Source organism: Eurytemora carolleeae, unplaced genomic scaffold (genome assembly GCF_000591075.1).
Source record: "Eurytemora carolleeae unplaced genomic scaffold, Eaff_2.0 scaffold116, whole genome shotgun sequence".
Classification (NCBI taxonomy): Eukaryota; Metazoa; Arthropoda; class Copepoda; order Calanoida; family Temoridae; genus Eurytemora; species Eurytemora carolleeae.
The window spans coordinates 305,543-329,104 of record NW_019396247.1 but is presented as its reverse complement, the minus strand read 5'-3'; positions in this window follow the sequence as shown (position 1 = coordinate 329,104).

Genomic DNA, 23,562 nt, shown 5'->3' with positions numbered 1-23,562 from the left:
CTGTTTATTTGTGTATTGTTTGAGGGTTAGATTAGGTCAAGACAATTTCTGGGCCAAGAGCTGCGGCTAGAACAGGCTAGTCCACATAGCAGCTGTAAAATCCCTTGCTAGTGATTCCGATGTGTAGTATAGCGGATTTGGTGTAGGTCAGAAGAAGGAGTATGGTCGAAAGATACACCAACATTATTTTTACACATCTATTTAAAAGAGTGCACACACATTTCAAGCGGGTAATGAAGAATGTCGTGTGCCCATGACTCAAACCCCAACCCCTCACCCAACCTCTCCATGATCAAGAATTTTAAAGTGGGATGAGAGTTTGCTTTTTAGCTCTAGTTCAATAGATCAAAAGTTTCAAAACATAATAAACAATTGAAGGACTTTAAACCAAAACTCACAATTGTTGTGAAATCTTAGGTTAAAAAAAATGTTTTGCTAAATTCTTTTATTTACTCTTTAAGTAATAGAATTTATGAGAATGTATAGAGGCTAAATCTCTCTTTATATACTCTATGCGGTCAAATATAATATAGTTTATTGTATTTATAAACAGGGCTCCCAGATTTAGAGCTATATATAGCTTCTTCTAACATGGATCCAAGTTATACAGCTATATATAGCTTCTTCTAAAATGGATCCAAGATATACAGCTGTATATAGCTTCTTCTAACATGGATCCAAGATATACAGCTATATATAGCTTCTTCTTACATGGATCCAAGATATACAGCTATATATAGCTTCTTCTAACATGGATCCAAGATATACAGCTATATATAGCTTCTTCTAACATGGATCCAAGATATACAGCTATATATAGCTTCTTCTTACATGGATCCTAGATATACAGCTATATATAGCTTCTTCTAACATGGGTCCAAGATATACAGCTAGATATAGCTTCTTCTAACAGGGATCCAAGATGTACAGCTAGATATAGCTTCTTCTAACATGGACCCAAGATATACAGCTAGATATAGCTTCTTCTAACATGCATTGATCCAAGATATACAGCTAATTATAGCTTCTTCTAACATGGATCCAAGATATACAGCTAGATATAGCTTCTTCTACAGAGACAACAAATGAAAACAAAACTAAACTCTAGAGTTCATATGTAGCTCTTTAAGGGAGTTTTTGTGAAAAGGTTAAGGTGATTAAATTTGCTACGTTCCAAACAAAATATAACATTTAAATTTACTTAAAAATCTATTTTTTCAGAGCTTATAAAGGTCTGGCTTGACTTTTAAAAGTCTTTGATTGGAATGTGATTGGTTTAGATTTGACTAATAAGAGATGTTTTCAAAGCTGTGGCTTCTCTATAAATAGAACATTTCTCTGTGAACCAATTAGTGTTATACATAAATTCATATGGATTAATTTTTGTGCATAAATTTTTCTGAAGAACGTAAATGCTTTTATTTCTTATATCTATAGATTGATACCAGCTTGTAAAAGATATTACGAAACTAGCATTTTTTGTTTTGATGCACTGATCAATTCTTTTCCACCACAAATGTCTAATGCAATTTTTTTATGAGTACCAGTTAAGTTTTGAATTGTGATTTTCACAAAGAAACTGAGTTTTTACTCAAATGTTCTAATCTCTATATCTTTGCAACCTTAGATTAATTGATTTACGCAAATCTAGTATCTTCCTTTACAGTGTAAACTGAGATGGGAACTTTAGAATAGATAACCTTTAATCCCAACTGCTTAATCCGAATATCCACTGTGGAAAATTTTAATTTTAGTCCTTAATTATCCACTCTTTTTCTCTCCCTTTGGATATCCGAACATTATTTTCTCCAATGAGAGTGCAGGAATATAGTTCATAAATTGAACTGACTAATGACTAAAAATTCTATCCCATGAGAGAAATCCGCTAATCAAGAATTTGTTGTCGGCCATTTTGTAAATTAATCGGTGAAGAAAAATATTTAATAATATGTTTGAGATTTTTTTCAAACCAATTTTAACTAATGTATTAATAAATAAATGGGAGAGGAATTAAGTGAAGGCCCTTCTGCAGTCAGGAAAACGAACCAATCGGGCGTTCTTAGGATTAGCAAAAAGAGAGGATTAAGCATTAATCCTGATATCAACCATTCTAAAGATCCCAGCTCTGTAAACGTAACTTCAAGTGACCCTAGTTCTGTACGGTGCACGCAGTACCCTGATAGCTTCGTCTGATCAAGTATGAATTAGAAATTCATGTTTATAATTTGGGAAACTAATCATTTTAAACTACGTTTTCTCTATAAAAGGAACTTGCGTATTTCTACTGCAGGATAACACATTTGAATTATTAGAACTAAAAACTTTAAAGCATAGAAAATCGACGATATCTTCCAAAATTTTTGATCAGATTATAATGGTACCATTTTGAGTTGATCATTAAAATTAAAAAGGGTTATTTGAAATTATACNTAATTCTTTTTTTATTTAATAACTTTAATTCTAAAAAAATTCATTGTGTTGACCCAAGCAGCAACTATAGAATTTAATATTATCCCTGAAGAAACTACTGTTTTAAGTTTCAAGCACGAGGTCCAATGACTCCAAAGATTTGACCAATCAGAGGAACTTCTATGGTTCTTAAGATTTCCTGCATCTGCAAAAATGCTGACCACCCTGAATATTTGTTAGTGAAATTTAAAATAGCACAAGTACAATCACAGACTACACAGACTGCTCATACTCTCTACCTGGATAGGCTGAGCAGGCCTATAGTGTCCCGGCACGCCATGCCACGGATCCATGTAATGTTTTTTGACTGACATCTCACGGCCACTTGTTGCACTCAGGGGTTAAGTTTTACAACTTACTCCAATTTTAAACATAAAACATAACGTTTATGAATATTGTCTATTTTTAAAGATTTTGCATTTCCTATTCGATATCGCTGAATACAGATGTCTCCTGATTGGTCGTGTACAGTACTTATACACAATAGAACATGCTGTGGATAATATTGCATATTATAGTTGTTAATCTCTCTGTAACTCTCTTATCTCTGAGTACAACACATCTTAAATCAAAATATAAAAATATTTTTATCAATCAAACTCTCTTTCCAATATACAATATTATAAGTGTTAGTTCACGTTTCCTCACATGAAAGTTTTCCATCTAAGATTAATACAAAAGCTGGAACTGAAAGTTTGAAAGTTTGATAAAGTACTTGTCACCGCGGGATCTAACTATAATACAAAGTAACAAACTTTAACTTAGTTTCTCACACATTGCACACCAGGGATACCCAGAATCTAATCGACACCTTAGACTCAAATATATATAAAACTGAGGTTCAGGGCGCTTCCCGCCTCATTTCCTTGAATATATTATAATGTATAAACATTAAACATATTAAATAAAAAATATTTAGCATTGGTTAATTTTTAATCAAAAAAATGTTAATAACTGAACTAAAGATGTATTTCTATATACATCTTTATTATATACTATATAAACATCTTTAGTATATACTTTGCATGCTTTTCTGTTTTGTTTTTAACCGATAAACGTAAAAACGGCTGAACCGACCGGGCCAAATTTGTTGTGGAACCTCACCTGATCCCAGGGAAGGTATACGGATGGTTAAAATTGAAAAAAGTTGTCTCAACATATTTGGATTTTTCAAAATCCAGGGGAAAAATTGGTAAAAGATCGAGTAGTAACAATTAAAAGTTAAAATCGAAGATGGGCACGAAGAGCTCTGGAAGCCTAGTATTAAAAAAATATATTAAACTGTGATTTTCCAGGTTGCACACTGGGGCCACACAGCTATATTCATCATTCTATTGTTAATTCTGTTGGAAGGTTTTTATTAACCTACTAATGTTTTTTTGGGACGCTATCATAGTTTATCAGATTCTATTAAATTATTTAAGATTCTTTCAAGGTTAATAAAGTGCGATGATATCAATATTTTGGTAAATCCAATCAAAAGCAAAATTTATAATCTTCAAAAAGGCATTGAGTTTTTGCCACAACCTCAAATTTTCTAATTTCTTATCTCGGCAACCAGTGGGTATAAACCTTTGATATTTCAAACTTAGATTACTTGATCTAACAGAATTAATAGTTTGAAATATCTAAGGTCTACGACATTGGGTTGCCAAGAGAAAGGGATAAGAATATTTGAGTTTGTGGCAAAAACTCAGTTCCTTTTGATTTTGATTTGTTTTGGACATTTTTTAAAAGTCCAAAAAAAGATATGATTTTTTTCTGACAGTTTGTTTTCGTAAGTTGCGAGGAATTTTGTAAAATTCCGGTATAACTAATTACAAGAAGGTTTGGTAAAAATGAGTAGGGAAGGATGAATTATTAAACAACGGGATGTGAAGAGGATGAAGCTACTTGCAAACTTTGGAATAATTACAAACTTTCATCAAAACTAATTTAAGAAGAAGTTTTTATCCCCTAATTAGAGGTTATTGGAGACAATAGTCTAATACTAAAACCCTCTATGAATGTTAAGTAAATCTATGTAATAAAGCGCTTCGCTCATATATATATATATATCTATATCTATATATATAAAGTTGTAATCTCCGTTTGTCTGTCTGTTTGTTTGTCCGATCTTAACTCAGGAACCCCTGGAACGATTCGCATACAATTTTTATTGGGGAACTCGGGAGACCAACGGAAATGTTCTTTGTTTGGTTTTGAGATTCTAAGTTCACTCAACTGAGAACTTAGGTCGACATTGATAGGTAAAAATTAGTTTCCCGGTAGAATCGTTCAAGTGCGGGTAAACGGCGGGAGTAACTTTAAGTAACCTGGGCAGAGTGAGTTAAAAAAACAAAACAGGGATTATCGTTTTTTTGAACAAAATGTTCAAAATTATTATTATGAATAAAAGTAAATGTGATAAAAAAATCTAAAATATATTTCAAACATTTAAAAAAATTCTGGAAAACCATTTAAAAAGAAGACAAATTTTTTCTATCGTTTTTCAAAATTTCATAAAAATTCATCAAAAATTGAATGATATTTAACAAAAAGAGGGAAGCCATTTATTTGCATTTTTGAAGTCATAACAGTTCTAAGGTTATAATTTCACTGCAAATTTCCACTCAATTTTTTGTGGATATTTCGTTATATAAAATTTTGGAAAACAATAGAATTAATATTTTACCAGCAATTTTGAATAATTTTGAAAATTTTGTCTAAAACATCAATAATCCATGCTTTTTAATTGACCATGTATGTACAAAACATTTATTGATAAAAAAACATGATCATTATTAATATTCAAACATTCTCTAGAGTATGAAAATACAAATCAAATGGTTATTATACACTTGCAATCTGACAACTAGATTATCTCGAATCAAATTATGTTCATGTACCTTGTGGCTAAAAGCTATGAAGCTATGTTTATTAAATGAAGCAAAAAGCACATTTTCGAGCAAATTCTGTACAAAATATACTGCATTACATTACTGGGTTTGTGTGTGGCATGAAGATGTCAGAATATGATATTTGTCTTTAAATCTCAAGAAAATATATTTTGTATAAAATCCTCCCATAGAGGCCTGCTTATGCATAATGTACTTCATGTACAGAATATAAGCTAACGTAACACATCAGCTTCAACAAAAAACAAAAACAAAAATACAAACTTTTTCTGGCGGCCTAAGGAGGGGGGGGGGGGAAGTAGGGAACCCCCCCCTGGAAAATGTGTGCACAATTTGAATGTTCCCCTACGGCGCCAATTAGTTAGCTGAAGTAATATTTTTAATAAAAATATATTTTAAAAAACTCAGCCTTAGCAGCACTGAGTTTTTTTACATTCCTTCTGTTAAACTTTTTGTTGTTGTTAAAAATAGGAAATTCCTCGCATATCATCATTGGTTTGCACTTATAGTTTAGTATTTTTTTTTTACCTCAGATTAATCTTTTTAATTTCTGAAAATCTGTTTTCTAAAGAAAACAATGAGATGGAGATGATGCCATGTTGGTCTCCGACCACCATTGCTGTAAATAAAGCATAAGATGAAAACTTCTTAGACTAGTTTAACTTCCTAGTTTCTTGTATACTCTCCTTAACACAAGATTATAGAAGCTTATATTGTTATAATACCAGCATACAAGTATACAAGTACATATACCAGATTATATTGTTATAATACTAGCATACAAGCATACAAGTACATATACCAGATTATATTGTTATAATACTAGCATACAAGCATACAAGTACATATACCAGATTATATTGCTATAATACTAGCATACAAGCATACAAGTACATATACCAGATTATATTGCTATAATACTAGCATACAATTATACAATTATGCAAATAATAAAAGTTTTAAAAGTTAAAACTGTTACAACAGAAAAGGAGCGCGAATTGCTCTAAATGCTTAGAATTCTAAAATTATAGGTCATTTAATATTCAAATAAAAAATAATAAGAATGATAAGAAAGTGTAAGAAATACTACTCCAAGAATGTTGGCTAAATTAAACCAAGTTTGAGAAATCAAAGGTTGTATCACCATCATGTTGGAAAATTAGAAAATTTGAGTTTTTGGCAAAAAATAAAATCTATTTTAAGGAACTATAGAAGGAAGGAACGCCCAACTCAGATATACGCATATTATGTACTGTACACTGTGGGAGGAATGTAAACAAACCCAGTGCCCCCACAGAAGTTGAAGAGAAAAGACTAAATCTCTGATGTGATATTACAGTCCAACAAAAAACAAGTTAATATATCAAGTTAGAGCGAATACATATGATTTTTGGCTTCTGGTCAATATGGAAAATACAAGAGCAATATATTTATATTACACTTCTTGGGCCCTTTTCCCTTAACATTGATGCGTTGCTCCTGAATTCTTTGTTTTGATCTCCTACCCCTGCAGTACACAGATTTGACGCATGAGATATGGCGGTTCCTGGTATATATATTTCTTGAACTATTTGAGGAGAATGCACTGTGTAACATTGTACAATAGTGTGATATATAAGAATTACACATAGAGTAATAAAACGAAGAGGTAAAGCTAACCTCAGATGTACACAACCGACCTCATTAGTAATTAATTAATAGAGTTGTATTTGCTCAAACCATTTTAAAGAAAACCAAGTTTAAGAAAAAATGCAACATCATTGCTCTCAACTTTAGGTGAGTGTAAAAATGAATTTATTGTATTGTTTAATTTATAATGTTTTATATTTAAAATAATTTTTAAAGAAAGAAGTCGCAAATAAAGATGCGTGTGCATCGTTTTTTCAGTTCATTTGTTTATCATTTGTTAACTACCCATCCAGTTTGAATATGTTTGTTCATCTCCCCCCCCCCTTAAGAAGAGTTGGGGAGAAGAAGGAATACAAATGTTTTTAATAAGAATGTTATTCAAGTTTTAAGCTAAAGGCATGCCCATAGAAACTTAATAATTTTGACAGAACTTTTACCTAATACATTGAAAACCTACACAAATTTGAATATTGTCAAATGTTTGCAGTCAACATCCTCGAATTCTCTTTGAATAAAGAAAGAAAATCTAAAAATTTGTCAATTTCATAAAATCCCCCTAAGAAATACGATCGTACTCTATATACAAGTGTACAGTTTTAGATATGTAAACATATCGTTATGAACACAACCGACCACTCTGTTAATTAATTAATAGGGAGGTCGGTTGTGTTACATCTCGGATTGGGGTTATAGAGTACAATTATAGAGTACAATAACATTACAGAAGGGTTCTTTCATTTATTCCCTTTCTTGTCAAAGAAATCTGGTGCAAAATTTATATTACTGTTTGAGACGCAAGAAATATTAAAGTAGAATAGAAGAGAGATGGACTCACACGAGTTTTTGCTTTTCTTGCATTTTCCTTGAAAAGAATATTTTCCTTTGTGAGTAGAAGGGAAAATATGATTTAAATTTGAGAAAACTCCACAGATTTCATAGATAGGATAATTATGGCGATTTCATGCTTGTAACATTACAGTGGTGAATTTTAGGCAGTATAACCCTTTGACCGATTTGCTTAAAACTGAAGAACCACAAAAATGTTCTTGGTTTAAGAATTATAGATTGAGTGGGTTGATTTTGAGACAACGCTGGGTTTCCATGCTAGTATTTGATAACAATTCCCATCCCTATCTTTAAAATCTGTGAATATCTCCAAGAATTCAAGTTTTCTCACATCATCAGCAAATACTATTTGTGAACTCGAGGTTAAAGGGGGAAATAACAAGGAGACCAAGAATAAAAAATAGGAAATTAAGAGCGCAAGAGATTTTTGAATAAAAAGGTACATAAGTCTAGAGATAAGCACGTTCGGCTTTTTTCAATTTTGTCGTTCATCGTTCATGAACGATCCATTTCGTTCGTTTTATTCAATCGGTCAAAAAACTTTTTTCGTTTATTCTCAAAATTTTGTTGAAATTTCCATCTCTTTTGTTAGTTTTATCACTTTAATAAAATTGAATGTTTTTTGTTTGTTTGTTTCTGTTCTAACGATTTTAAATCGTTCATTTTTTCCTTCGTTTTAAAAAATGAAAATTTTCAAATTTTTTTTTTGAGACCTTACGGAACGTTCTTGGCTTGATTTTTTAATTCTAGGTAGGTTGACTTTTAACGGAAAAAGCTGGGTTCCAAAGATGGTAAATAATATAAATATATAAAGAATTCTTCATGTTTGCTTACATTCATCTCGTGAGAAATTCTGTTAAACTGTTTACTACTTATACTTATTTACTGTGTAAACTGTATAGTTTATGGAGTGCAGGTATAATAACTGAACCAGATAATTTCTTGTATATATATACATATATATTATACATTAATTATCTGAACTAGATATCCCCCTCTGAAGTTTATAACAAGTTCTATAACAATTAGCAGCTCATTTGGAAACATTCAATAGAATATATCTGTCTAAGTATATTTATAAATTCTATATATGTACATCTGTTCCAAGGTATTAATGCAAGGAAAGTTAATTACAGTTGAGTATACTCTGTGTACATATTGAAACCAGTTCTCTCTGGGCGGAATTTGTAAACAAGAATAGATGCCTAAGTGTTCGTCTGGTATCCGAGGAGGTTAAAAGCATCTAATTTTGATAATTTTGATAATTCACATAATAGTTTCCTATGACCAGAATATTTCAGAGATTATTTTTGTGAAAATGGATTCCATGTCAGGCTGGGACATCTGTCTTGTGTTTACTTTTCTGCCCACAGACAGTACACTCCAGTACAAAAAATGCGTATACCTCTGAAATAACTTTCCTTGCATTAGTACCTTGATCTGTTCATTATATATATCAGGGGTAAATATTTGCAATATTTTCCCTCTTTTCAAAATTTACTTCCCCCCCTCCATCAATGATAATTGAAGACAAAAAATGGCGCATATGAGTCTTACTTTCCAACGAAAAAGTGATGAATTTTTAGCATTTTTCTACATTAAAGACCTTTAAGCAGAATATGAATATTTTTTTAGCTAGCCAATTCAATTCAATTCAATTCAAGAAGCTAGGGAAGTCCCATGGGCTCCTCGATCTAAATGGGGTACGCCATCACGATCAGGCTTTTCAGTCTGACATAGTTTAGGCCTAACGTCGGGTATCACGACCAAATTTGAGCCATGATTCCGGATTAACTCCTTCCACCAGCGTATTATCAAACAGACTATTTCTAGTATTAATTAAATGCTGATGGATTGAGTTTCCCTTCCGGGAATACGGAATACGCGCGTTAACTATTATATCATTATATGATCTGATAAGATATGATATTGATAAGATATGATAATGATAAGATATGATAATGATAAGATATGATAATGATAAGATTAGGGTTTTTATCGGAATTTGATTTGAAATATATGTTTTTAACTTATTTAATATGCCCTGAAATAGAAACAAACCGGAGTGTTGTAGTAAGTTTGACTTATTATTATTAAAAACCAGTATAAAATAATATAAATGTCATCTTCATTCGACCTTAATCTGTACTAAACTATAACTGAATATAAGCACACAGGTATTAATCAATACTTTAGAATTTGATAGAAAAACTCATGAATTTGCATTTAACCCTTAACTAAAATAGACCTTGATAAGTAAAGCTGCTTAAATCAGGTATTGACTTGGTATTAATTTATACCTGGATAAAAGCACATTTTAACCAACATTAGCTCAGTAACCATTTCATCCCAATATTAAATGTGACAATAATGTCGATAAGAATTGATTTAGATGTGACAATAATGTCGATAATTGTTATTAATATTCATTATAACATTGTACAAGTAACCATGACCTATAATTTATGTTATTTTTTAGGAAATAAAGATTTTGTTATCGAATTTCTGAGACGGGGTTACTCTGTTGTGTGTATTTGTGCGGCCTATCGGGAAAGAATTGTCTGGGGATAATAAACATCCCCCACCAGAATCCTAACCGGCCTATTATCCTGATTTGTCTAGCTTGTTGCTGTTTTCCGTCAACAAGTACGCTCTCGGTATGGTTGATGGCCTATACAATTAGTAAAGGATTAGCGTACATTATCACTCTGTACACTATAACCTCGTTGATTTTTAATCATAAATCCTTTTATTTAAGAGCTATTGAGAAGAACAAAAATGTTTTGGATTTCTATATTTCTTGTAAAATTAAAACCAAAAGGTCGTTCTTATAGTATTGTCTCGTAAAGGAATTGAATTTTTGCCACAAACTCAAATTTTCTAATCCCTTTATCTTTGCAACCAGATGGTGTAAACCGCTGATATTTTAAACTTTTACTATTTGATCAAACAGAATTTATAGTTTGGATCGTCAAAGATCTTAAAATCGGGTTGCTAAGATAAAGGGGGGTAAAAGTTAGAGTTTGTGGCAAAAACTCATTTCCTTTCACACCGTCCCCCTCTGTCTAGGTTTCAGTAAATAGGAGCTATGTCTATTATTGTTTATTTTCTGATATTTACAGAGTACAATTTACATGCTCAATAGTAGCACAATGTCTCAAACAAACCCCATCTAAATTCTCCGAGAATAGAATATATTTCTAAAATAAAATAAAACCCTTTGTTTGGAAATTTCTAGAAGTTTATAACCATGAAAATGGACGCATTGTGTAACGTGTAGGACAGATTAGGACAGATTAGGACAGATTAGGACAGATTAGGACAGATTAGGACAATTATTTTACTCAATTTTCTTCAATAGATCTAGATATTTCATATAACTAAAACTGTATCTTTAATAATATACTTCTCATTTGTGAAAGAGGATGTCAACCTATTTACATGTAACCCACCATTTGAAGATGCACAATGGTAATCTTAAAACATTAGCAAATAAGATAGAGATATTCTTGTTTTTCATTCTGAAAATTGATTACTATAATTTTTCTGTTTTTTTTAAAGGTAACAAGGTAATTATTGCAGCAGAGCCAATCAAATCTGTTCTAAAAAGTTTTAAAAATATTTTATTACAATAAATATCTAAGTTCACTCAACTTCTGTGTAATATTAGATGATGACAGAAAAAAGAACTGATATTAGAATATTAGTTTAACATTATCTAATTCATCTAAACTCATTCCGCAGTTTAGATTGATGACGATATTGCAGATTTTATAGATTCTTCATGGAGACATATTTTTTAGAAAATGATTGAGTATGGCCCTGACCGGAAAATATGAGCTCGCGGGCAGCCGTAGTACATTTGAATTTCCGAGCCGGGTCAACCTTTCCGGTCCCAGTTTGTATTGTATCGCCCGGACATTGGGTAAATAAAACAGACACTCAATAGGACTAACCGGTGCAACAAGGTTGACGTGGTCAGACCTAGGTTAAATTTACTTTTACTAGCCGGGTCAAGGGTGCGTGAGCTAGCCAGATAATCTTCTAAACAGTTTTCAAAGTGAGGGAATCAAAATAATCTGTTCCGCCCTCCAAAAGTCAAAAAGGAAAAAATTATCACACTTTTTGTTCATTTAATATCTGCACGGTGACCCAAAAGTCCATGGAGGAAGTTCAGAATCATAGATTTCTCTCGGCAGAGTTTCATGAGTTCTGGGTTTAAGAATCATGTATTTCAGAAAGAAAGAAAAAAATCTAGTGTTTCAGATCTATATATATAATCTATTGGTTAGCTAAAGTTAAAAAAGATATTTTCCAATATTTGACATAATTTTACACAAAATAGAAGGACACAAAGTTACTTAACCCTATCACGATTGGGCAAGGGTAAAGGGAACTGGTAAGTGAAAAACACTCCCCCCCCTCACACACAATCGATATTAGACATAAATGGCTCTAATAGAAAAGGGTTAAACGACTCCTTCCTAAATTAAAACTTAATTCCCTTTTTTTTGGATCCCCCTTGTATTTTTACAAAATCAATGCTAGAATTGAGAAAAACTTTAAATTCTAAACAAAGTTTTTGGCATCTCAAGTTTTGATAAATTCCAAACAGTTCAGAAATACTAAATAGAAAACTTCAATTTACAAATAGATTGTTTATAAGTTTCTTTTCACAAAATTAATAGACAAAATAAATAAAATCTCAACATTAAAAAATAATAATTAAAACTTTTCTGCTTGCCATATAATAGGCCTTAGATTAAGTTAAATGTAAAATGTTCTAAGCAAGCAAGTGTGCCTTCTAATTCAAACCCATTTCCATCCATTAAATGACAATTTCTTGTTTTTACTATTTTTTTTTATCATATTCTCCATATATACTAGCCTACAGAGGAGAACCTTCCTGGACATGAACTCTATCATCTATAAGTTAGCGTACTAGAGAAGGTTTGGGACCTAGGGATACGTTTACTTACTGCAGAGATTTTATCACTGAACTCGAGAGAAATGAACAGAAAAACAGTTTTTTTTAAATTATAAACTGTAATTCAGTATTCAAAAAAAGAAAAGAATATTTTTTATGTCCATTTCTTGAAAAAGTTTAAATCCCTCCTTAAACAGCCCCCCCCCCCCCAATCCAATTTCCGTAAAAGTTCGTTCATACTTTGCACTCATACATACATGTGAACAGTTTGTTTTGAATCTTCATGACAGAAAGAATCTCAAGGAAAAATGTGTTAAAATATTCTTTAAAAAAAATATTTACAAATTATCTTTTTTACATATCATTTTCTGAGTTCGTTTCCTTTTCTCCATATGGGTGCCCCATTTTTTTTAAAACAAATTTTCGTTTGTTTATTGTCTTGTTAATTAAAAAAATTTTTTTTTGTTGATTTTGATGATTATTAATATGGTTAGAACTAACGATGGCCAACCCATACCGAAATATATTTTCAATAAATTGTTGACATAACATCTACTTTATTATCTCTCTCTATGAGGTTTGGTTCGTTAACAAAAATTTTAATTTATTTGTATAGGTAACAAAGACCAAGGTACTAATGCAAGAAAAGTTAATTGTAGTTGCGTGTACTCTGCGTACATATTGAAACCAGTTCTCTCTGGGCGGAATATGTAAACAAGAATAGATTCATCAGTGTTCGTTTAGTATCCAAAAAGCATAATAGTTTCCTATGACCAGAATATTTCATATTTTTTTTATGTGAAAGATGGATCCCATGGCAGGCAGAGAAAGTACACTGCAGTACAAAAGATGCGTACACCTCTGAATAAATTTTCTTTGCATTATAACCTTGACAAAGACTAGTTATAATTAGAGAACAAAATTCTGCTAACAAATAGTAGTTTTAAAAAATTAATACAAATGTGATACTTTCATTAAGTGGTTTATAATATTTATAAAATGGAAAAGTCTTCGCCACAAACTGAAATTATCTTATCTCTATATCTTTGCAACCTGTGTCCGAATTTAATGAATTTAAGTCACGTCTTAAATCCCCCAAAAACCGGTTTTAATTGACCGCCGGCTAAAATCTTGAAAAATTTAATACAAAATTAAGTGGAACCAACCATATTTAAGCCGCCACTTAAATTTAAACCGCGGCTCAAGTTCTTTAAATTTGGCCTCGGATCGTGTAAATTTCTAATATTTCTACCTTGGATTATTTGATCTATTTGAGCATTGGGTTGAAAAGATATAAGGATTGAAAAATCAGAGTTCGCGGCAAAGACTCAATTCTTTTTGTTAACAAACTGAAAGAATCCGGAATTTTTAGCTTATTTAGTTGATCTGAATTTGAGTTTTAACTTTTTGTAGAAAATGAATGAAAAATAAAATGATTTTTATAGGAATTAATATTTTTAAAATTTACTGTAAAATATTGAGAATGCTTTGTTAATTTAATATATGATCAATCAATCAATCAATAATGTCAAACTTTTAATATAAAAATGAAGGATTGCCAGTTGCTCGTTTAATCTTGAAGAAAACAGAATTCTCTTAACAGTTTTTAAAGATGAAACATATTTAAAAACATTTTTAACAATTTTTTATCTTGACCTAATAATTATTTTTTTCAAGGCAAAATTTTTTTATTTTAAGTTTTGACCACGCTTCACTTCCATGAGGTCATGTGAGTTGTCAAACACACTAACAAACAAACAGACAAGCCATATATTCCCTTGTTTGCAAGCTAAAAGAGAGAAGCAACTTTTTAGAAATAAATTGTTTTTATGTTCTTAGACTTCAAAGAAAATGCTAAATACAATTAAGTTAAAGAAAGCATAAAAGAGGTAGAAAGAAAGAACAATTCTTAAAAAATAGGGAGGGGGGGGGCTAGGTGGGTTATAAAATGAAGTAATAACTTAAAAAATTTATGATTTTTTTATGTGAGGAACAACTCAACTCAAGAGTCTAGGGCTGGGCACATTCCAACTTTTTTTTAACCGTTTCGTTAACGATTAGTTCCAACCGTTAAAAAATAAAAATTCAAGTAGCCGTTAATTTTAAAGGTAAGAACGGAAAGTTCGTTTTGTCAACGGCATTTACCGTTTTTTTAAAAATACCGTTAGTTAACAGGAAATATTCAACAATTGGTAACAGCTCCAGTTGTTAAGGATCAATTAACGGCGCAAAGTGTTGAAAATGTTTTTTTAACGTTGAAAAATCGGTTTATTTCAGTATTAACAGCGAGAAGTGTCGAAAAAAATTCGCTTATGTTTATAAAATCGTTAAGGGTGCAACCGTTAACGGTCTTTTGCAATATTAACGGCACTATCAGTTGAACTACATGTATCCCTTTCTAGATATCCAAATCAACAATGTTTATCCTATTCTGAGGAGAACCCAGACTCTTTCACGGCTGGACAAACTCCAAATTTTTTTTATCAAAATTTAAAGGTTACCTCGATCTATTCTCCGCATTTCAGGTTGTGAAAACAGACGACATTTAAAAGCATCAAAATACGAACAAAAAATATTTTTTTAAGTTTACGGAACTTTGCCCACCCCTACTCAAGACCAGTCAAGTCAAAATAATATATTTTGATAATGACAGCAATGATGTTTAAAATAGTTATTGAAATATGTATTACAAATTTCTTTCTTGTAGAAAAGAAACTTTAAAATCTCCATTCCAATAATTAATTTTTAAATTAGACATACCTAAAGCATTTCAAATTTAAGAACAAAATAATTATTAAAAACTTGTTAGATAAATCTATTCATATTACCGAACAAAATGTGCAATATTATGATCCAAATAGTAGCATTTCAAGCAGTGTGAACCTGAAGCGGAAAATTGCAGTTGCCATCTTAACACAAAAAGTGTTATAATTTCACTTCTTTATATATTGCATCTCTAGCCTGTATTGTTGCAAGAATAATACTTTATTGGCCTGAAAACTAGAAAGTTGTGATGTAAACGGAAAGTAAAAGGAAATACTAAATCTTCTATGTTGGTTATTAAAGCTTATCTAGGGCAAATATTTTAGGATTTTATCATTTTCATTTCCATAACTATATTGATAGTTTTCAAGTTGAATAACAACATTTCAAGATAAATAAACATTTTGTTGTAATTTCCTATCGCACCATTGACCCCCCCCCTCCCCCCTTATACACACTATAATTATGTACATGTATCATATGTAACACATGGACAAAGTTGGATGTGTGGCCACAGAGCCCGTTCCTCTAGACTTTCCTAGCTGCAGCATTTGGCTCCTAGCCTGTCATCTAGCCCAAGCATTTGGCCCAAGCGCTTGGCCCAGAAATTGTCTTAACCTAATTTAACCCAAAGGAGTGAAGGGGGGGGGGGGGGTCAGTGCTTAATAAAAATTACAATAAATGAACAATTTGATATATCTACACACTTTTCGACACAATCTGATCGTGTATTTGCAAACCTTTGAAATAGTTTAGATTATGATCTTACAGAATACATAGTGAAGGCATGGCTTATTTGTAAATAAACTGTAGTTATAAATAGCAGTGGGACGGATAACAAGTCATCTCATCTATATCGTATAGGAAGATTCAGCTGTTAAAAAATGCCAACCCAGAGAATGCTTTGATTGCATGTTTGGGCGCGTGGAGGGCCCCAGCTGTCATCGGACCGGAATTATATTTTCTAATTTTGAATTCAAGCCAATAGGCATGAGCCACGGCTTGACATAAGGTAGAAGGAAATAGAATTAGCCTGGGCTAAAACCGAAACAAGAAGTTAGTGTTCATGAAGAATCCTAAGACGGAAGATTAACTCGTCGTATGGCGCGAATGAAAGGCGGAGAGTCCATCAGAGAGCTCCGGCTTTCCATGATTCATTAGTATCATTTTTATTTGTTTATTTTTTACTTGCAAATACATTTTTTTCCTATACTCTGTAGATTTACTCACATCAGTTTTTAGGCTTTAGATTTCCTTCATTTCATACCATCTTTATATGGTAACATAGTGACATGACATGCTTCAAATTTCGAGTATGCCTTTTAAAAGCTAAACGTGCCTAACTGATTTGTGTTGTGTGTCGACTCAACCCTAAATATAACAGGTCTACGACAAAGTGTTGCAAAAATATCTTTTTAAACATTTAATGAACAACTTATGGACAATACTGGACGATGTATAAACAATTATAGAAAAAATGAATAATTAATGAGATTTTTCGTTGCAAACCTATTCAAATTTATTCCATAATAATTTCAAATGTTGACAGGAACCCAAGAACCCAGGAACACAGGAACTCAGGTCAAATATATTTATTATTCTAAACATAATATTTTCAAACATAAAATTCTATGACATGAAAATTTTAAATTTGTTTTAGATTTTAACATGAACTGTATAGTTGGAAAATTCAAATATTTTGAGAAAGAAAATAAAAAAAAACTATAAAAATAAAAAATCTAAAATTCAACTGTTTAGTGTTTCAATTAATTAATTTCTAAAATATTTTTTAAACATTTTTTATTCATACCTTAAGCCCTTTTTATATGAAATATGTCTATCTTTAATTCTTTAATGAACAAGTTTATTTACTATCTTTGAACGTAAACATGGCTTTCGAAACAATTAAAACAAATAAAAGCGTTGTGATATTAACAAGCACTATTTCATGAATATACATTTCAAAAATGTATGGACCCAAGTGTGTAAATAAAGAACTCTTATCATAAGTTTCCTTTATACTACTTTATACTACTTTATTCATTATTTAGATTATTTAAAAGAAAACTCTTTTAATAAGTTTCCTTTATGTTAAATATTATATTATAAAATATTTCATTATAATAAAGATCTGTTATTAATCTTTTTTAATTGCTGTCTCCAAAACGTCTCAAATTAAAAAAAAATTTGAAATGTCAACAATTGTAATATGTTTAAAATCTTTCAATTGTCTTTTGATTTTTTTAACATTTGTTTAAAGTTTTTTTTTATTTGTTTAACTAAAGCAGGGCATATAACACTGCATAACTTTCGGTCGTTTCTAACTTTGTAACTAAATATTCATATTATGAAGAAATTCAGCTTCTTGCATTTAATTCAATTTGTTTTCTTTAAAATATGGTTTTATTTTGCAAACAGAACCTTGTCTAAAAAAGGCCCCTGATTCACTGTTAGTAAACTTTTCTTCCGTACAATATGATACCATTGTTTTAATTAAGAAATATGCAATAGCTTTGTTTACAAATATTTTGTACAGCAATTTGTCGAAAGGGATTGTAAACAAAGATACTACTTCTCAGGCTGGGTGTTGTTTATATTCTGAACAGCATTACACTTTACTTGTAAACTAAGTTATGAAGGTTTTTGGTATATTCATGGATTTTAAATACAACAAATATGTAGCATTTAGAGAAACTACAACAAATATTTAACATTTAAAAGAACTACATCAAATAAATAGCATATAAAGGAACTTCAAAAAATATAAAGCATTTGGAGAAATTATAACAAATATGAAGCATTCAGAGAAACTACAACAGATATGAATCATTTAGAGGAACTACAACAAATATGAAGCATTTAGAGGAAGTACAACAAATAAATAGCATTTATAGAAACTACAACAAATATGAAGCATTTAGAGGAACTTCAACAAATATGAAGCATTTAGAGGAACTGCAACAAATATGAAGCATTTAGAGGAACTACAACAAATATGAAGCATTTAGAGGAAATACAACAAATATGAAGCATTTAGAGGAACTACATCAAATATGAAGCATTTAGAGGAAATACAAGAAATATGAAGCATTCAGAGGAACTACAACAAATATGAAGCATTTAGAGAAACTACAAGAAATATGCAGCATTTAGAGGAAGTACAACAACTATGAAGCATTTAGAGGAACTACATCAACTATGAAGCATTTAGAGGAAATACAAGAAATATGAAGCATTCAGAGGAACTACATCAAATATGAAGCATTCAGAGAAACTACAAGAAATATGAAGCATTCAGAGAAACTACAACAAATATGAAGCATTCAGAGAAACTACAACAAATAAATAGCATTTAGAGAAACAACAACAAGTGTGAAGCATTTAAAGAGGAACTACAAGAAATATGAAGCATTCAGAGAAACTACAAGAAATATGAAGCATTAATAGAAACTACAACAAATATGAAGCATTCAGAGAAACTACAACAAATAAATAGCATTTAGAGAAACTACAACAAGTATGAAGCATTTAGAGGAACTACATCAAATATGAAGCATTTAGAGGAACTACAACAAATATGAAGCATTTAGAGGAACTACAACAAATATGAAGCATTTAGAGAAAATACAACAGATATGAAGCATTTAAAGAGGAACTACATGAAGCATTAAGAGAAACTACAATAAATATGAAGCATTTATAGGAACTACAATAAATATGAAGCATTCAGAGAAACTACAACAAATATTAAGCACTTAGAAGAACTACAAAAATAAATAGCATTTAAAGGAACTACAAAAAATAAATAGCATTTAGAGAAACTATAAGAAATATGACACCCCTCCCTCCATCTATATTAAATTCAAATAGCCCAATCGTGATTGGGTTAAATCAAATAATTGTAAGATAAAAAAATACAGTATTTTATTTACTTTATAAATGTTAAATATTAAAGAAAAGGTGCACAAAAAGCGCTTTAGTCCTCTTAGCATAAAGTAGAAGAATATTAAGGTTTTTATGATCACCCTGTATGTATGTTACCTTCTTTTTTGTAGGTATATTGGAGATATATTGTTTCCCACATATATTAATCTCCTATTAATGAGTCTCATTATACCAATAGTTTACCAGTATCTGATATTATGTTTCAGGATATATAATATAATACAATAAATAGAATATTTATTAATGAGTATGTATACAGGATATTTACACTACTATACACACAATATTTACCAATATGTATTGTATATAAAGGATATTTACTACAATACATACAATATTTACCAAAAAGGATGTATACAGGAAATTTACTACAATACATACAATATTTAACAATAATTATATATACATGATATATAATACAATAAATACAATATTACAAATAAGTGTGTATACAGGATATTTACTACAATACATACAACATTTACCAATAAGTATGTATACAGGATATTTACTACAATACATACAATATTTACCATAAAGTATATATACAGGATATATGATACAATAAATACAATATTTACAAATAAGTATATATACAGGATATATAATACAATAAATACAATATTTACAAATAAGTATATATACAGGATATATAATACAATAAATACAATATTTACCAAAGCATACATTCAAAATGAATAATATAAATAAAAATTAGATTATAATTTTGGAACAATTCCTTTAAGAATATTGACAAGGTCAAGTGCTCTATATATCAACAGAAGATGATTTTGCGTTCTATGAGATATATTCATTACAACTCTATTTACTCCATTAGCTGAACAATAACCATCTAGGTTCTCATATGTTTAACAATGCAATACTATCATTTTTATTTCTTAATAACATCCCCAGCTTCTTTCATATATATACAGGGTAACCTAGAAAAAGTGAGGGGTTAAAACGGGATATTAGGCTGATATTTAAAAATTTGATATCGTTTACTCCAAATTTTACTTTTATCTGTTTTGTTTATTAAGAGAAAATGGTTGAAAACATCTTATACCCTAGAGCAAAGCAAAGTGGCAGAATTTCATTGTCCCACTCAGATTGTAAATAATTATATCAGATTTAGAATTATTCATTTAGTTATTACAGCCTATAAATGTTGAATTCATTTAGATTCAAAAATTGGTTTTTGCCATTCGTTAATTTTCGAAAACCTTTGTTTCGTTAACGGAACTTTACCCAGCCACCTAGGTGTCATGTGAATCATAAAAACCAAAATAAAAAAAATATCAAATTCATGGTCAGATTGTGGTTGAGGGGTATAAATACTGTAAATAAATGCGAAACTTTGTTTTATTAGTACCCTGCTCACTGGCTTTCAAAAATTTTCTCAATTTCTGTTGATTTTCAACTTTTTTTCAGGATTCTTAACATAAAATGATCTCATTTCCTCATATATGGTCCATTTTTTTTGTTTCAGAGACCTAAATGCATATAAATATTACTCCCAGACAATAAAAATTTTATTATCAGATATTTGAGCACAAATCATTCTTGAAAAATCACCACATTATCTTAAATAAAGCAATTTATATACATAAATCAATCATTTTTTAAGATGATCTCTAAACATTTAATGTGCTTTTCTGAAAGTTAGAATGCTGGTGTATCATAGCACAAGCTTCGTCATCTTCAGTGAGAATGATAGCATAATCTTGGGCCAGTTTAACTCCTCGCTCAGTTACATCATCAGGAACTTTACTTGTTCTTATTAAACAACTTGCAACCTGAATTGCCTCTTCTTGTTTCCAAACCTCAGGGCTAAGTTCAATGCAATAATGTTCTAAACCTAAAATTGAGAAGAATTTAAAAGATCTAAACATCGATCAAAGTCGGTTCACCCTTTTAGGATATTGTACTGCATGTTTACAAAATCTAATTTTGCAAAATCAACAATATAGATCATTAATTAGCGGATTTACCAGATTATAATCAATCAATCAATATTTGTCCAATTGTCCATCCTTCTTTTGTTTCACCTTTCTTTTTGTATTCATTTTCTATATCCTCAGTATGAAAAAATATTGGAGACAAATAAACGAAAGAAAGAAAAGAAAAAAATGAGGAAAAAAGTTAGAGAGAAAAAGAAAGAGAAAAATGAGGGGTAAAAATTGAGAGAGGAAGAAAAATAAAAAATGACGAAAAACGATAGAGAGAGGAAGAAAGAGAATAAATGAGGAAAAAAGATGGAGAAAAAAGGTAGAGAGAGAAAGAAAGAGAATACATGTAAAAGAAAGAGAATGAACCTTAAATTACATTTGGTCAATTCAAATTTCGTCAACTGTGACAATGGCAAGGCCAGTCAACTTTTACAAAGCAACAAATATATTTTCTTGAATATTAGCATGACTGTGTTTGTTTCTAATAGATACTAAAACAACTCAAACGATTGGGCTCAAATTCTGGAAGTTTTGAAATTACAAATAAAATAAAATACTCAGTAAAACTTTCCGATTTACCCCCAGTAAAAGTATAAACAATTAAATAGGAGAAAAGAGATTTAAAGCACAACGACTAGTTTACCTATGCTTTTCCTCCTAAAATATACCTTATTTTTTAAGGGATAATGCCTTGACAAGTTTCATCATGTTTTCCTGGAACTCAATTTGTAGATAATTTTTCTTTACAGTTGGACCATTTTTTAATGTATAAATAGAACATATTCCATTTTTTGACCAGTTTAACCACTTTTCTTTACAGTTGGACCATTTTTTAATGTATAAATAGAACATATTCCATTTTTTGACCAGTTTAACCACTTTTGGGCATTTTTCAAAGAAAAAGTTTTCCAACAAATACTCTCAGACATAGTTTAATTAAAACAAATATTTGTTGATAACAATTCTTTCTTTTTATCATACAAACCTTTTATAAATTGTATAAAACATGAAATTTGACTCGAAGATATATGTACTATATATATATATATATCGTACACAGATATATATTGTATCAAATATATAATGTAATATGATATAAAACAGAGGTTATTTGAGGTTTATGGAGTTTATGCTTAGCAGAGATTGCAAAGATTGGACATGCAAAGAATGTAGAAACAAGAAAATATATTCTCTGTGTGTAACCTTTGATGGTAGATTGGAAACAACAGAATCTATCTGTGTAGTGTGTGATGTTAACCCTATTCCTGCTGTGAGGGGGGGGGGCCAATTTGACCACCCCCTGTATTTTTTTACATAACTCAAAACTCTCAGGCTGTTGAAATTTTCTGACTTTTTCTAGTTACCTATAGCTAGTCCTCCCTTTAGTTACCTAGTTACCTATAGCTAGTCCTCCCTTTAGGTCTTAAACCGGGCTTTTATGCTAACTGCTTGAGTCCACAGGCACACTGCCTGAATGACTAATTTTTTCTGTAATAAACTAAATCTTTGAAACACAGTTCTATACTCCCTCTTCCTCCATCCCCTCTCCTTCCTTCATTCCCCCTCCTTCCTCCATCCCTCATCCTTCCCTCATCCTTCCTCCATCCCCTCTCCTTCCTCCATTCCCCCTCCTTCCTCCATCCCTCCTACTTCTCCTTCCCTCATCCTTCCTCCATCCCCCTCTTCAATCCCACCACCTTCTTCATTTCTCCGTTTTAGCGACTTCCTTATAATCAGTACGTCCTTCTCCTCTCTTTCTGCTTACACCGTCCCTTTTAATCCATTCTCCGCTTATCCTTCTCTATTCTTCTACTCTATCACCCTACTCCTCCTTTTCTCCTACACCTACTTATTCTCCCTTAACTCTTCCTTTCTCTGTCACTCTAATTTTCCCTTTTCCAACTTCTATTCAATCTGTGGTTATCTGTAATGATAAATGGAAACAGGAGAAACAGAAACTTTCATTCTATCTGTGTAATCTATGATTGTAAATGGCAACAGTTGATTCAGTCAATTCAACTATATATTTGGAAGCGGGAGACCAGGTATATCTATTACATTGACACTAGAGCACTATATATATACAGGGGTGTATATTATTCAAGTTTTGGATTCCATCTTTATTTTTATATTCCAT